General features: G+C 33.1%; 1 pseudogene; it reads left to right on the plus strand.

Moving 5' to 3' along the window:
* The first annotated feature begins 2,285 nt into the window (after window positions 1-2,285).
* The window catches only part of LOC100474228, a 145,005-nt pseudogene continuing 133,130 nt past the window's right edge, over window positions 2,286-14,160 (plus strand).

Raw genomic sequence — 14,160 nt, forward strand, 5'->3', positions numbered from 1 at the left:
CTTTTAGAACCACTTTTGCTATATCCCAAAGGTCGTTTTCATTTGTTTCCACGTACTTTTTAATTTATTCTTTTATTTTCTGGTCGACCCATTCATTGTTTACTAGCATGTTATTTAACCTCCATGTATTTGTGGTCTTTCCAGATTTCTTTTTGTGGTTGATTTCTAGTTTCACAGCATTGTGGCCAGAAAAGATGCATGGTATGGATTCGAACTTCTTGAATTTGTTGAGGCTTATTTTGTGGGTTGTTTATGTTCCATGTGCACTTGAAAGGAATGTGTGTTCTGCTGTTTTAGGATGGAATGTTTTTTATTTATCCGTTAAATTGATTTGGACCTGTGTGTCATTCAAACCCATCATTTCCCTGTTGATTTTCTGTTTAGATGATCTGTACATTGATGTAGTAGGGTATTAAAGTTCCCTATTATTATTCTTTTATTACTGGTTGGTTCCTTTTTGTTTTTTATTAACTGTTTCATGTATTTGGGTATTCCCACATTGAGTGCATAAATATTTACAACTGTTATATCTTCTGTTGGATTGTCCCCCTTTTTATTATATAGTGACATTATAGACAGAGCCAAGCCTGCTGATTTTTAAAATTCTAGATTTTAAGTTCTGCTCGTTGTAAGAACTCAGGAAAGTCAGCCCTCCAGTTTTCGAAGCCAAATGTTATAGGGATTCATCTTCCCTGTTCCAGCTCCCCAGTGTGGTAGTCTGTTTCTTACCCTCCACTGCACCCCTGGCTCCCTCTTCACCATGGATGGCTTTGGTCCATTTAGGTCCTCACAGTATCTCTGCCCTTCCTACCCTCTTGGATGTGGCCTCTTCTTTACCTTAAGTTGTAGATTTTGCTCTGCTCGTCTTCAAATCATTTTGGGGGTTATTTATGCTGATGTGAGTGTTATCTAGTTGTATCTGTCAGATGAGGTGAGCTTAGAGTCCTCTTACTCTGCCATCTTTCCAGCCTCCTAGAGCAATAATAAGATTAAAAAAAAAAAAAAACTCCATTGGGAAACATCATGCCAACACAAGAATGACCTTAATGTGGTAAACGTAGTTACATTTCACATAGAAAAAAGAGATTTTTGCTTTCATATTAATAGGGGTTTCCACAAAAGACCCTAATAGGGGCTCAATTTTAGTTAAATTAGATATATACTTATTAACTACAGATAATTTTTTCTTTACAATATTTTTTAAAGTTTTATAATGAATCTAATATATGTTCACAGTTTTAAAAGCTTATTAAAACTGTGTATGCCCTGAGTGGTGCTTATCTATTAATGGTCCCAGCAATGTGTTTTGCGCACTTCTGGATGTCAGTGTGTGTGTGTGTGTGTGTGTGTGTGTTTGTGTGTGTGTGTCTTGCAATGATCAGTTTACCCAAAAGGAAATCCTGCAGAATTCTTCCTGGGATGACTGAACCATGGTTGCCAGGTCTCTGTGAGGTGAGATGTAGGTAGGGCTAATGACAGGCTCAGTACTTGAGTCTCACTATTTTTTACATTAGACCTCATTCTATCTTAGCTGAGATTCTAATCCTATACTTGGACTACAGGCCTTAGCCCTGAACAGCCCCATAAATAAGCCATAATAATTAAGTGGTAATATAATAAAAAGTAACATTTGTTTAGCAATGATGATGTCAGGCATTTTGCTTGGCACTTCACATAGAATATTGGATACAACCCTTGTGGCAACCCCGCCATGACATTGTTGTCTTCATTTCTTGGAGAAGGAAACAGAGGTTAGTAAAGTTAACCTATTTCTCCCAAATCACAGAGTTTATAAATGGTGGATCCAGCAATTGTTGCCAAGACTATATAACTCTGAAGCCCTTACTTTCTACTTGCAAGGCAAGAATTAAAAAACAGAAAAATGTGTGCAGATTTTTTTTTATTGTGCATGGTGGTCCTAAGTCTGGATGACAATGCATGGTTTTCTTTTTTTTCTTGAAAGTTTATTTATTTATTTGCAAGAGAGAGTGAGAAAGAGCATGAGTGGGAAGGACAGAGGGAGAAAGAATCTTAAGCAGACTCCACACAGAGCACAGAGCCCTATGTAGGGCTTGATCCCTGGACCCCAAGATCATGACCTGAGCCAAAACTAAGAGTTGGGCGCCTAACTGACTGTGCCACACAGCACCCAAATAATGCATGATTTTTTTTTAATCAAAATGCCTGGGTACTTCCTATCTATGTACTTATTTCATGCCCAAATTTACCATCATAAGCCCCACTTAACATCTAACCTCTGCAAAATTGTATGGCTGTGAGGTACCATGGTGCCTATTGGAAATTTAGAGAAGCTTTTTTATGACAGTGATAATGAAACTGAAGATTGCAACGATGAGGTGAATTCAACAAAAAAAGTAAGAAATGGTATCAGTGTATTAGTGGAAAGACAGCTTTTTTATTGGTTGCCTGTCATACCAACACATGAGTTTGTGGGCCCCCTGAAAAAGTGCAGTCTGTAAGATCAACTGTTAACAGTCTCAGCTAATGAGATAGACGAAAGGACCTTGATTTTGAAAACTACCTTCCTCTACTCAGGAAATAAAAATGCATTATGAATCATACACATGTTCAGACACAAAGTATCCTTAAAAACAAACATGACCAAATGGCAAAACTCAAATTTTAATCTTAAGTAAGCTTAAGAAGATTTGAGTAAGTAAGAATTCTGTTTTTAAACATCTAATGACAAAGCAGTGCTGTTAAGGAAATATTTTAGAGAAAAATTGTGAAAAGGGAATACTGTAAATTAAATAACAAAATTTTGGTTTCTGATCAACCTGGGTTAAAATGTTGGCATTGTCACTTTTTAGCTTTGTTATCTTGGTTTATTTACAAATCTCTCTGAGCCTCAGTTTTCTATGAAGTAAATATAGTAATATTTGTAAGTATCAAATTAGATAATATAAGGAAGTATTAAATGAGATAATATAGGACCCAACACAACATCTAGGAAACATGAGGTCATCAATAATAGGAGTTGCTGTTCTAAACAGATATAAATAAAAGATACATCCATAATCTTATCCATAGTTTACCGCTCTTAACACATTGATGTTATCTTCTTCAGTTTATTTTACATTTATATTTTACATTGCCAAAATAATCTTGGAAATTCTATTTGTATTTTGCTTTTTCAATATAATAATATGATAAGCATTTTAATTTTTTATTATTGAGGTGAAATTCACATAATATAAAATTAATCATTTTGAAGTGAACAATTCAGTAGTATTAAATATATTCACAATGCAACTATGGAATTGCTGGGTCATATCATAATTTTATGTTTAGCTATTTGAGAAACAGCCACTGTTTTCCATAGTAGCTGAACCATTTTGCATTCCCACCAGCAATATAGGAGGGTTCTAGTATCTCCACATCCATGTCTTCACCAACACTTGTTATTTTCTGATTTTTAAAAACATATACATACTAGTGAATGTGAAGTGTTTATCTTGTGGTTTTGATTTGCACTGTCTTAATTACTGATGCTGTTGAAATTATTTTATGCACTTATTGACCATTTGTTTATCTTGTTTGGAGAAATGCCTATTCAAGTTCTTTACCCATTTTGAATATTTATCTTTATATTGTTGAATTGTATGATGTATTTACATATTCTGGATACTAGATCCTTAACAGATCTATAATTATCAAATATTCTCCCATTCTGCAAGTAGTCTTTTTACTTTCTTGTTAATGTTCATTATTTTTAAACATTTATTCATATCATCTTCAAATAAGACTTCTGAATCTTAATGCATCCAGAACATCAAAAAGTAAGTGTGAAAAAGCTTTATAGACAAAAATGAAATGCTTGAGTATCCACTTGTAGAAGGATAGTTAAATTAAATATAGTGAACCTATATTTAATGTGATATAGTGGTCTGATACCTATTAGACTGCCAAGATTAATTACTATATGAAATAATATCGGCTGTGGACTTTTGACATAAAGTTTTATTTTTTATTTTATGAAGAAAGATGGAAAATTCAACTTTCATTTATTTCCAGTTAATAACTTCCTCTCATCCTTTTCCCACCTTACCTCAATGTAGTGTCCCAGTTGGCTTACTGGTAATAAAACTGGTACTTTGCATTCAGTGTATATTTATGGAATACTTATTAACATGTGCTCAGATAAACTTTGTTAATACTGCAGCATTTGCCTTTTCTTACACCAACGTAGGAACTATAAGTGATTAAAAACCTGCCCAAGCACTTCTTCACAGACATTCTACAATTTGAGCTTTTTAATGACAATCCCCAGTCTTTCTCAAATTAGAAATGGCTTTCCTAGGACTGCCTGGGTGGTTCAGTTGGCTAAGCATCCAACTCTTGATTTTGGCTTAGGTCGTGACCTTGGGGTCATGGGATTGAGCCCTTTGTTGGACTCCATGCTCAGTGGGAAGTCTGCTTCTCTGTCTCTCCCTCTCTGCCCCTCCCCCTGATTGAGCTCTCTCTCTCAAATTAATAAATAGATCCGAAGAAAAAAGAAAAGGCTTTCCTAATGCAATTACTTAACTTTAAAATAAATGTATTCAGACATGTTTTTCATTTTATATATTACCAACATTTAACTTCCACCTGAAAAGAAGAGTTAATTTTTTATGATTAGGTTAATATTTATTTTGTAGGGAAAGCAAGGATAAGAAAATCTTACTGTTAATGAATTTACAGTTCATTAATTTAACTAATATTTATTAAGCCCCCAATGTATGCCAGGAGCCATGTTATGTTATGAGAACTCAAAAGTGAAATAACCATTACATGACCTCAAATAACTTACATAAATGCAATTAATTGCAGTATCATTGCCTTATTTCTACACATTCCAGTGGAAACACAGGAAAGAAATCCCTAAAAGTGCTGTGGAAATCAGGAACTATTTCACAGATGATGTAGCTTAAACTGAGCTTCAAAAATAAATTGCAGGTTTGCCAGATGAATAAGTTTAGAGTTGAGGTGGAGGACGTCCAAGGCGAGGTAACAGCATGTACAGTGATTCAAGGAAGTGTGAGAGAGAATTTATGAGAAAGAACCTGCTGGTCCTACAACATGAAATGAAAGAGATAGGAGCAAAGATGAGGCTGGGCTGGTGGGACAGATCATTATAACTTTTTAAGGTTCGGGAACAGCATAAATTGAGGCTCAGAGGCAAAGAAATTTGATTTAGGAACAATACGAACATTTGTAAAGATTGCAGAGGCAGTCCCAGGGCAAAATCTATGTTCATTTCCATCCTGATTCAGTGACCTGTAAAAAACACAATCATTCTGCCTTGCCAACCTAGATCTGTGTTTCCTAAGTTGAGCATTATTATGTACTGATTACAAAGGAGAACGACTTTATTTGACCTTTGCTTCAGAATGTGTTTATATAACTCTTGATTCAGTTCTGTCCAATGCAGCAAATCTTTGTTTAATATCTTGCATGCAGCAGACATGGAGTTAGGCAAAGAGGAAAGTTCCTTTTTTCAATGAAATCTTTCTATTGTAAGGAAATGGGATCTTAAATGAATATTTTAAACAAGTAGCCTATATAAGGTGCATGGTGAAATAGTAAAAAGCAAATATCATCTTTGTTGGGTTGCAGAGAAGATGATGCTTGAGTTGGATGTAGGAGAATATTATCTAAGTTCTAGCAAAGAGGAGAGACAACCTATGAAGTAAAAACAAGGAAGTATATAAATAAATATATGGAACAATACATTTATTGAAAGGACTATAATAGAACTTGGGTTCCAGGGAGTGAGTGGTGGTACTTGAGAATAAAAAGGTTATCTGATGGCAGATGATGGAAGTCCATAAGGAAAGAAATTCAGAAAACCAAATAATTTCACCCAGGTTCCATAATAGAAAGGAATGAAAGCAAGATTTAAATACAGGTTAACTTGACTGTAAATCTGGCACTTAAACCATGTGAATTTCTCATATGATATAATATTAAAAATGGTACAATGTCCTAAAATAAGTTCCAAGATATAGATACAGTTTTGAAATCCAAGATATTAGTCATTCAAAAATAGTATTCTCCCTGAATATTAACTCAAATCCACAAAACTAAATGGAATTTAGTTCTAAAACTAAAAGGAGCAAAACTAATGGAATTAAAGGGAAAAATAGACAGTCTAGCAATAATAGTTGGAGACTTTAATACCTCAATTTAATAATTTATGGAAACCTAGGCACAGGAGCTGCAAGGAAATAGAAACTTGAAAAAACACTACAAAACAACTAGACCTAATAGACATCTGTAGAACCTTTCACACAAGAACAGTGGGGTACATTTCTTTCTAGTGCACATGAAACATTTTCCAGATAGACTATCTGTTAGGACATAAAACAAGCCTTAATAAATTTAAAAAGTTTAAAATCAAAGTATGTTCTGCAGCTGCAATTAAATAAAATTAAAAATTGATAATAGAAAGAAATCTGTTAAATCTACAAATATATGAAAATTAAACAGCATACATCTAAATAACCAGTGAGTCAAAGAAGAAATTACAAGGGAAATTAGAGACTATTTTAAGATGAATAAAAATTAAGAGAATAACAAAGCATATGACGTTTAGCTAAAGCAGAGCGTAGAGGAAGATTTACAGCTGCAAATGTCTGAAAAGAAAGATCTCAAATCAGTAACCTGATTTTTCCCTTAGGACACTGGAAAAACAAAGACAAACGAAACTGAAAACAAGTAGAAGGAAAGAAATGATAAAGATTAGAATGAAAGTAAATGAGACAAGAAAATAGTAGCAAAAATAAACAAAACAGGGGCACCTGGGTGGCTCAGTTGGTTAAACATCCAACTCTTGATCTCAGCTCAGGTATTGATCTCAGGATTGTGAGTTCAAGCATGGAGCCTACTTAAAAGTAAAGAAGAGAGAAAGAAAGAATAAAGAAGAAAGAAATTAAGAGAAAGAGAGAAAATATTAAAATATTAAACAAAAATTTGATTCTTTGAGATCAATAAAATTGACGAACATTTAGTCAGACTGCTCCAGAATAAAAGAAAGAAACCCCAAATTACTAAAATAAGGAATAAAACAGGCTATATCTTTTCATACCACAGAGAAATAAACATTTTTCTCTTTACAAGGGAACATTATTAGCAACTGTATGCAACAAATTAGATAACTTGTATAAAATGGGAAAATTTCTAGAAAGACATAAGCTACTAAAACTGTATTAGGAGAAAATAGAAAATCCAAATAGACCTAATACATGTAGAGATATTGAATTTTTAAGCAAAAAACTTCCCGAAAAGAAAATCCCAGGCTCAGATAGCCTCTCTGGTAAAACTTACAAAACATTTAAAGAAGAATTAACATTAACTTTTCAAAAAAGTTTATTATTCTATGTCAATTTATTATTCTATACCAATATCAACTTACATTCTTCAGTATAAAATTTTCCATCTCTTCTAAAAAATAGAAGAGGAGGGAATGTCTCCCAAACCAGTGGCTATGGATCCAAAGTACCCCTGACACCAAAGGCATCACAGGAAAAGAGAAATACAGACTAATACCCCTTATGAATATAGATGCAAAAAAATCGATAAAGTATTAGCAAAGTGAATCCAGCAATGTATAAGAAGAATTATATACCACAGCCAAGTGACATTTATTCCAGGATGCAAGGTTGGCTTAACATCTGAAAATCAATTAATGTAATACATCATATCAATAGAACAAAGGATAAAAATCATTAATATCACAATAAACACAATAAAAACATTTAACATAACTCAATATTGTTTTATAATAAAAACACTTAACAAACTAGGAATAGGAGGGAACTTTATCAACTTGATAAAGGGTATCTACAAAAAACCCACAATTAACATTTTACTTAATGTTAAAAGGCTAAATGCTCTCCTGCTGACATTATGAATTTAAAAAGGGAGAAAAAAAATCAACTCTCCTTATTTGTGTTAACTATTTTAATGAAGGTTCTAGCCAGAACAATTAAGAAAATTAAATAAAAGTAATCCAAAGTTCAAAGGAAAGACTAAAGCTATCTCTGTTAATTATTTTTTTATTTACTTACTTACTTATTTGACAGGGATGGAGGAAGAGAAGAGGGAGAGAGAAATTCTTAAGTAGGCTCCAAACCCAGTGCAGAGCCCTACGTGGGGCTTGATCTCACAACGCTGATCATGAACTGATCTGAAATCCAGAGTCCTATGCTTAACAGACTGAGCCACCCAGGTGCTCCAAAGGTAGGTATCTCTGTTTAAAGGTGATGTGATTTTGAACAGAAAAAAAATCCTAAGTAATCAAGGAGACAATGATTAGAGCTATTAAAAATTTCAATAAAGTTATAGGATATATGATCAGCATACACAAATCAATTGTATTTCTATATGTTGGCAATAAATATTCTGAAAACAAAACTAAGAAAACAACTCCATTTATAATAATATCAAAAACTTACAAATAAGTTTAACAAAATAAGTACACGACTTATATACTGAAAACTATAAAATGTTTTTCAAATAAGATTGACATGGGGTGTCTGGGTGGCACAGCGGTTAAGCATCTGCCTTAGGCTCAGGGCGTGATCCTGGCGTTATGGGATCGAGCCCCACATCAGGCTCCTCTGCTGTGAGCCTGCTTCTTCCTCTCCCATTCCCCCTGCTTGTGTTCCCTCTCTCACTGGCTGTCTCTATCTCTGTCAAATAAATAAATAAAATCTTAAAAAAAAAAAAAGAAGATTGACATAAATGGGAAAATAGTCCACATCCATGGATCAGGAGTTTACTATTGTTAAAGCAGCAATACCTCCCAAATTGAGTTACAGGTTAACACAATCCCTATTTGAATCCCACTTGACCTTTTTGCAGAAATTGACAAGATACTCCTAAAATTTATATGGAAGTGCAAGTTATTCATAATAGCGAAAACAATCTTGACAAAGGAGAATGAAGTGTGAGGGCTCACATTTCTGATTTCAACTTATTACAAAGCTAAGGTAATCATGATGATGTGATACTGGAGCAAAGATAGATACAAAGACAGAATAAAATTGAGAGTCCAAAAATAAACCCATATATCTATGATCAATAGTTTTTCAATTAGAGTACCAAAATCATTTGGTAGGGAATGAATTTTCTTTTCTGCAAATGGTACAGAGACACCTGCATTACCATATGCAAAAGAATGACATTGGACACCTGCATTACCATATGCAAAAGAATGACATTGGACCTCACAGCCTTTACAAAAAAATAACATTTTTTTCACGTAATAATCTACAGAAAGTTTATTAGTTGTTGCTTAAGTTTGTGAAGGAATGAGGGGAATGAGGAGTGACTGGAGATGGGCATGGGTTTATTTAAAGGGGAACAAAAATGTTCTATTGTTAGATTTTGGTGATGGTTGCATGACACTGTGAATATACCTAAAAAACATTAAATTGTGCATGTTAAATAGGTGAATTGTATGTGGATTCTATCTCGATAAATTTGGGAGCAAAAAACAAAACACACATACACAAAATCACTTGATACCTTCACCCTGTGGAAACTGAACATTGGTTCTAATTATCTCAATGGTCTCTCTCCCTACTCCTTCCCCAAACTATCTTGTTCTTTGAGGTGAAATTATTATTTGACACTACTTAATCCTCCCAAACATTAATATTTTAAATTCTTAGTCAAATAATTTGCACTTCTTTTCCTTCTGTTGATGTTCCCAAGGGAAATGTAAGAGTCTGTAGGTGAACAAGTAATTATTTCATTATACAGAAAGAAATGAAATTGCTGCTATTGGCAATAGAATTAAAAACAGCAAATCTTGGTTGACTTCTTCCCAAAGGTTAGTTTGGGGGATTTATTTTTTAGATGAGTTATTAAGTGATTTCAAGTGTCAGTGCAATTGTAAACCTGCCAGGAACAATGATTCTCTTTCTTTTAATTGATCTCTAGGGAATTCTAAGCACTATTAGACAGTTCTGCCTATGCTATAAACTGTTAAGGAAAATGCCAAAGGAAAAACAAGCAAACTACTACAAAAGGCAAATGAAGCAGTGTAATCTTGGAATTTGTTATCTGGGACCATGTAGTTACCAGGTTCTGTTATGGAAAAGTTTGCTAGCAATCTGAGATTTGAGTCTTTGACTTCTCATAATTGTTTTTATTAAAAGCATTATTTTTCTTTCAAGTGACGTACACTTGAAGTGAAAAAAAATATTTGTGTGAAAACCGACATAGCTTTCAGACCATCCCTACTTATGTGTGTTGATTGAAATTAACATTTTAATGCATAGAAACACATTTATATACAACAGGGGAAAAAAAGCATAACCATAAAATTGAGATACTGAGGTATACAACACCAATCCAATGCTTCCCTACGTTCCTTGAAATATATCTGCCCTCTAATGTTGCAGAATATATGATTGAACTCTGCCTAGCATCCGGTAGTGGAGAAATGTTTAAAACATTCTCAGATACTCCAAGAAATGTCCTACTACTCTGCCTTCAAAAGTGCTGTTCCCTTTACCTAAAATGACCTTTTTTTTCCCTTTTGTGCCTGATGAAACTTCCGCTCATTCTTCAAAACCCTGATCAAACATCGCTGTTAAGTTCTCCATAATCCCTCTGAAATACCTACAAACCCCACTGGCAGTCAGTATATATTCATCTCTATGCTGTCACTTCTCACACTAGGTTATATGCTGCTGTTAATCTTGCATCTCACCTGTTTATCACAGTACTTAGCCTATGGCATTTTAAGCAAAGCAATTGTTATTTTTCACAATGTCAGTTTAATCTTTTTCATATTCTCCCTAATCATATGACCCATTCATTCATACTCCTGTTTATCTCTTCATCAGAGTGCTTTAGTTCTGTTGAAGAATTTGTTTACTCTAGGGCCTGGTTTAATACACTCTACAAACTATGGCTAAATTTTAGGCTTCATGAAAACACGAAATGTGTTTGCTATCATTATGATATTTCTATAAAGACCATAAAAGGAAAAAAAATAACTTTCCATTGGTATATGATTTCATAGTTTAGTGTATTCACTTTTAGTTGTTTTTAAATATTTATAATAATCCTGTGAAGTGGTGGTGTTATTCCCATTTTTTCTCAGGAAGAAGCAAGGAGAGCCTGGTCATTTGTCCAGAGTCACATTGTGGTCAAGTGGTAAAGTGGTTGCAGAATTGGTAACTTTTAATTAGATTTTCTGAATCCAGGCAAGAGCCTACTTCTTGAGAGCAAAGACATTTTTTTCAGTAGGTCCATGATGAAATAGCATCACATCTTTATATAAATTGATTTAAATCACAGCATATTTTACTGTTACCTTTAACAACAATTGCAATATAGTGTTTGAACTAGCAAGATAATTGATACGAATTAATTTCAAAATTCCTAAGAGTTTATATTCTAATTTTTAAACTTTTAATTTTAGTGGTTGGATGCTGTGTTTGTTTGTAGGAGAAAGAGGCAAATCAAAGTGCAATCTCACAAAAAGATTAATCTTTAATATTTTTCAGTTATAAGACAATATATGGTGACTGTAGAAAATTGAGAAAATAGGGGCACCTGGGTGACTCAGTCGGTTAGGCATCTGCTTTTGGCTCTGGTCATGATCTCAGGGTCCTAGAATTGAGCCCATCATCAGCTCCCTGCTCAGCAGGGAATCTGCTTCTCTCTCTGCTCTTCTGCCTGCTCCTGTGTAAGCTCTCTCTCTCCTCAAATTAAAGCAAAATCTTTAAAAAAAAAAAAAAGAAATTGAGAAAATATAAAAATATATAATTGCATGAAATGGAGGCTAGTTACCATAAATATTTTGGTATATTTCCTTTCAGAGTTATTATTTGTATGCGTATCATATTATTAATGTAGGTATCTAATATTCTCAGTAGCAGTTATAGGGGCCTAGAAAAGATGATCATTCAGAGGTACATTTTTGAAATTATTAATTGCTACTAATATTATAATTAGAAACGTAGCTCTCCATTAAGTATTAAATTCATTTTGCCAACATTTGACAAATGTGTAATCTGAAATACTTTAAACATTCAATTGTAGGGTGTCTTTGATAATATTTGGTCCCAATTACAAAGTTTCTTAAGCTCCTTCAATTATTTTATACTACAGTTGTAAATTTATGTGCTATTTCCATTTTGAAGTACTTCAGTTTTCTATTTTAGTAATAATAATAAAAAAACCCTTCCAAAGTACTTAAATCTAGCATGTTAAATTCATAAATATGAGGAATTTCATGTTCCAAGATTTTATAAAAATTTAGAAAGATTTCCACCAAAAATCACAACTAAGTTATTCGATTATATATGGTCATTTGGCTTCAGAAAGCTTAATATTTCTCCAGTAGGTCAGAATATCTTAAACATTACAAATCTTTAAAATGCAAAATATCCATTTTTTTCATAAGATCCAAATATTTAATGTATAGGTTTCATTTTCTTGTGTTCTGAAAATTAACATTCACTCACAATAAAGTAATTGCATATACTAATTGATAGGCAATCTTCTCAGTAGGCAGAGTTTGCCTGATGGGCTGAGAGTTTAGCTGGAGCTCTGATTGAATTCAAGCTGAAGCCTTTGCTGAGATACATTGAATCCTACATGTAGTTTGTGTCAAACACTTCATGATAAAGAGGGGTTTATCTTACAGTCCTCAGAATTTACAGAGTTCAAGACCCTAATCTACACAGGAAGTTTCCAACCTATTCAGTATACCAAATATCTTGTTTCCTTTTTGTATTTTTTTTGTTAAGATATAAAACTATCTTCCTCCTGTGTCTAAAGAATTAAAAAAAAAATGACAGAACTGTCTTGAGTCTTCTTGTCTACTTGAGGATCTTACTGTCTTCCTAGATGCTAAGATGATATCCATTTTCATTCTGCAGATATCGAGGCTATGTTTCAATCTTTGGCTACAGCTTCAAGGTTATACTACTACCATCCTTATGTATATTTATATGGCTGAGAACATCATCATGGTTTCACTTAACATTGTGCTAAGTATTTCTTGTATCATTGAAATTATCCATTAGTTGTTTTGAATATCTACATAAATTTCTACCCATTATCAATTATACTCAGATTTTCTTGATTTTCAAAAATTATTTATAATACCTTGATAAAATATGATAAGACCACCTTTACAAATTGTTTTTCAAAATTGTGGCCCCCTAGAATTATTGCTGCTTAAGTTTTTTTCAGGTCTTTTTAAATAGTCACATATATACTATCATAATTTGATTCATAATGCATATTTTGTTTGATATGTTTATTCTACATCAACGATTAAATCTTGAGGACTTTTTATGTTACTAATTCCCTTGAACAACATGATTTTTAATGGCTGTGTAATATTTCATTATGGATTACATCAGAAATTAATTAGCTTTTCCCTTATTATAATTACATTTGTTTCTACAATAAGTGGTGCTTTCATATACACTCATATAAATAAATATGTGCTTTCTAACATTTATTTCTTAAAATTTATTTTTAATTAAAGATATGAACTCAGTGAAAAGATAACTCTATGTCTAGAAAGTATTCTAGAACCTACCCTACATAGTAGTCTTGAGACTCTATATATAAATACTAGAATCATTATTCAGCTTGTGTTAGTACAATCCAACACACTGCCTGACATATAGCAAAGAGTTAACTTTTTGTTATGTAGGTGAATAAATGAATTGCTGTAATTTGCATAGCATATTTAACATCTAGTATAGTTAAACTGGTTGATCATTTAATGTATGAGATATTTTTTTAAATGAATGTAGATGGAAGGTTCTGTTTTATTTGTTTTATTTTACCATCAGTTTAATTCAAAAAGGCGATAAGACTTCAGGTGTATTTTTCAAGAATGAGTGGTCATTGAGGGCTAATAGCTAGCAACTTCCTCTTGTGCTTGCAATTCCCTTCCTCAGATCATTAATCCTGCAGAGATTCTTTATGCCTTCACCATTATCACATGATAAAATAAGCAGGTATTAAAAGAGAAAGTATAAAAAGTGAAAGATCACCTGACTTCATAATCTGAGATCCAAACTCCACAAGACTCCATATTAACCAACTCTTGAGACCTACATCTAAACTCAATGATGAACGAAGGGGGAATGGTTGACTGATTCATTGAAACAACAC

The sequence above is a fragment of the Ailuropoda melanoleuca genome, chromosome 8, assembly GCF_002007445.2.
Source record: "Ailuropoda melanoleuca isolate Jingjing chromosome 8, ASM200744v2, whole genome shotgun sequence".
In the NCBI taxonomy this organism is placed as follows: Eukaryota; Metazoa; Chordata; class Mammalia; order Carnivora; family Ursidae; genus Ailuropoda; species Ailuropoda melanoleuca.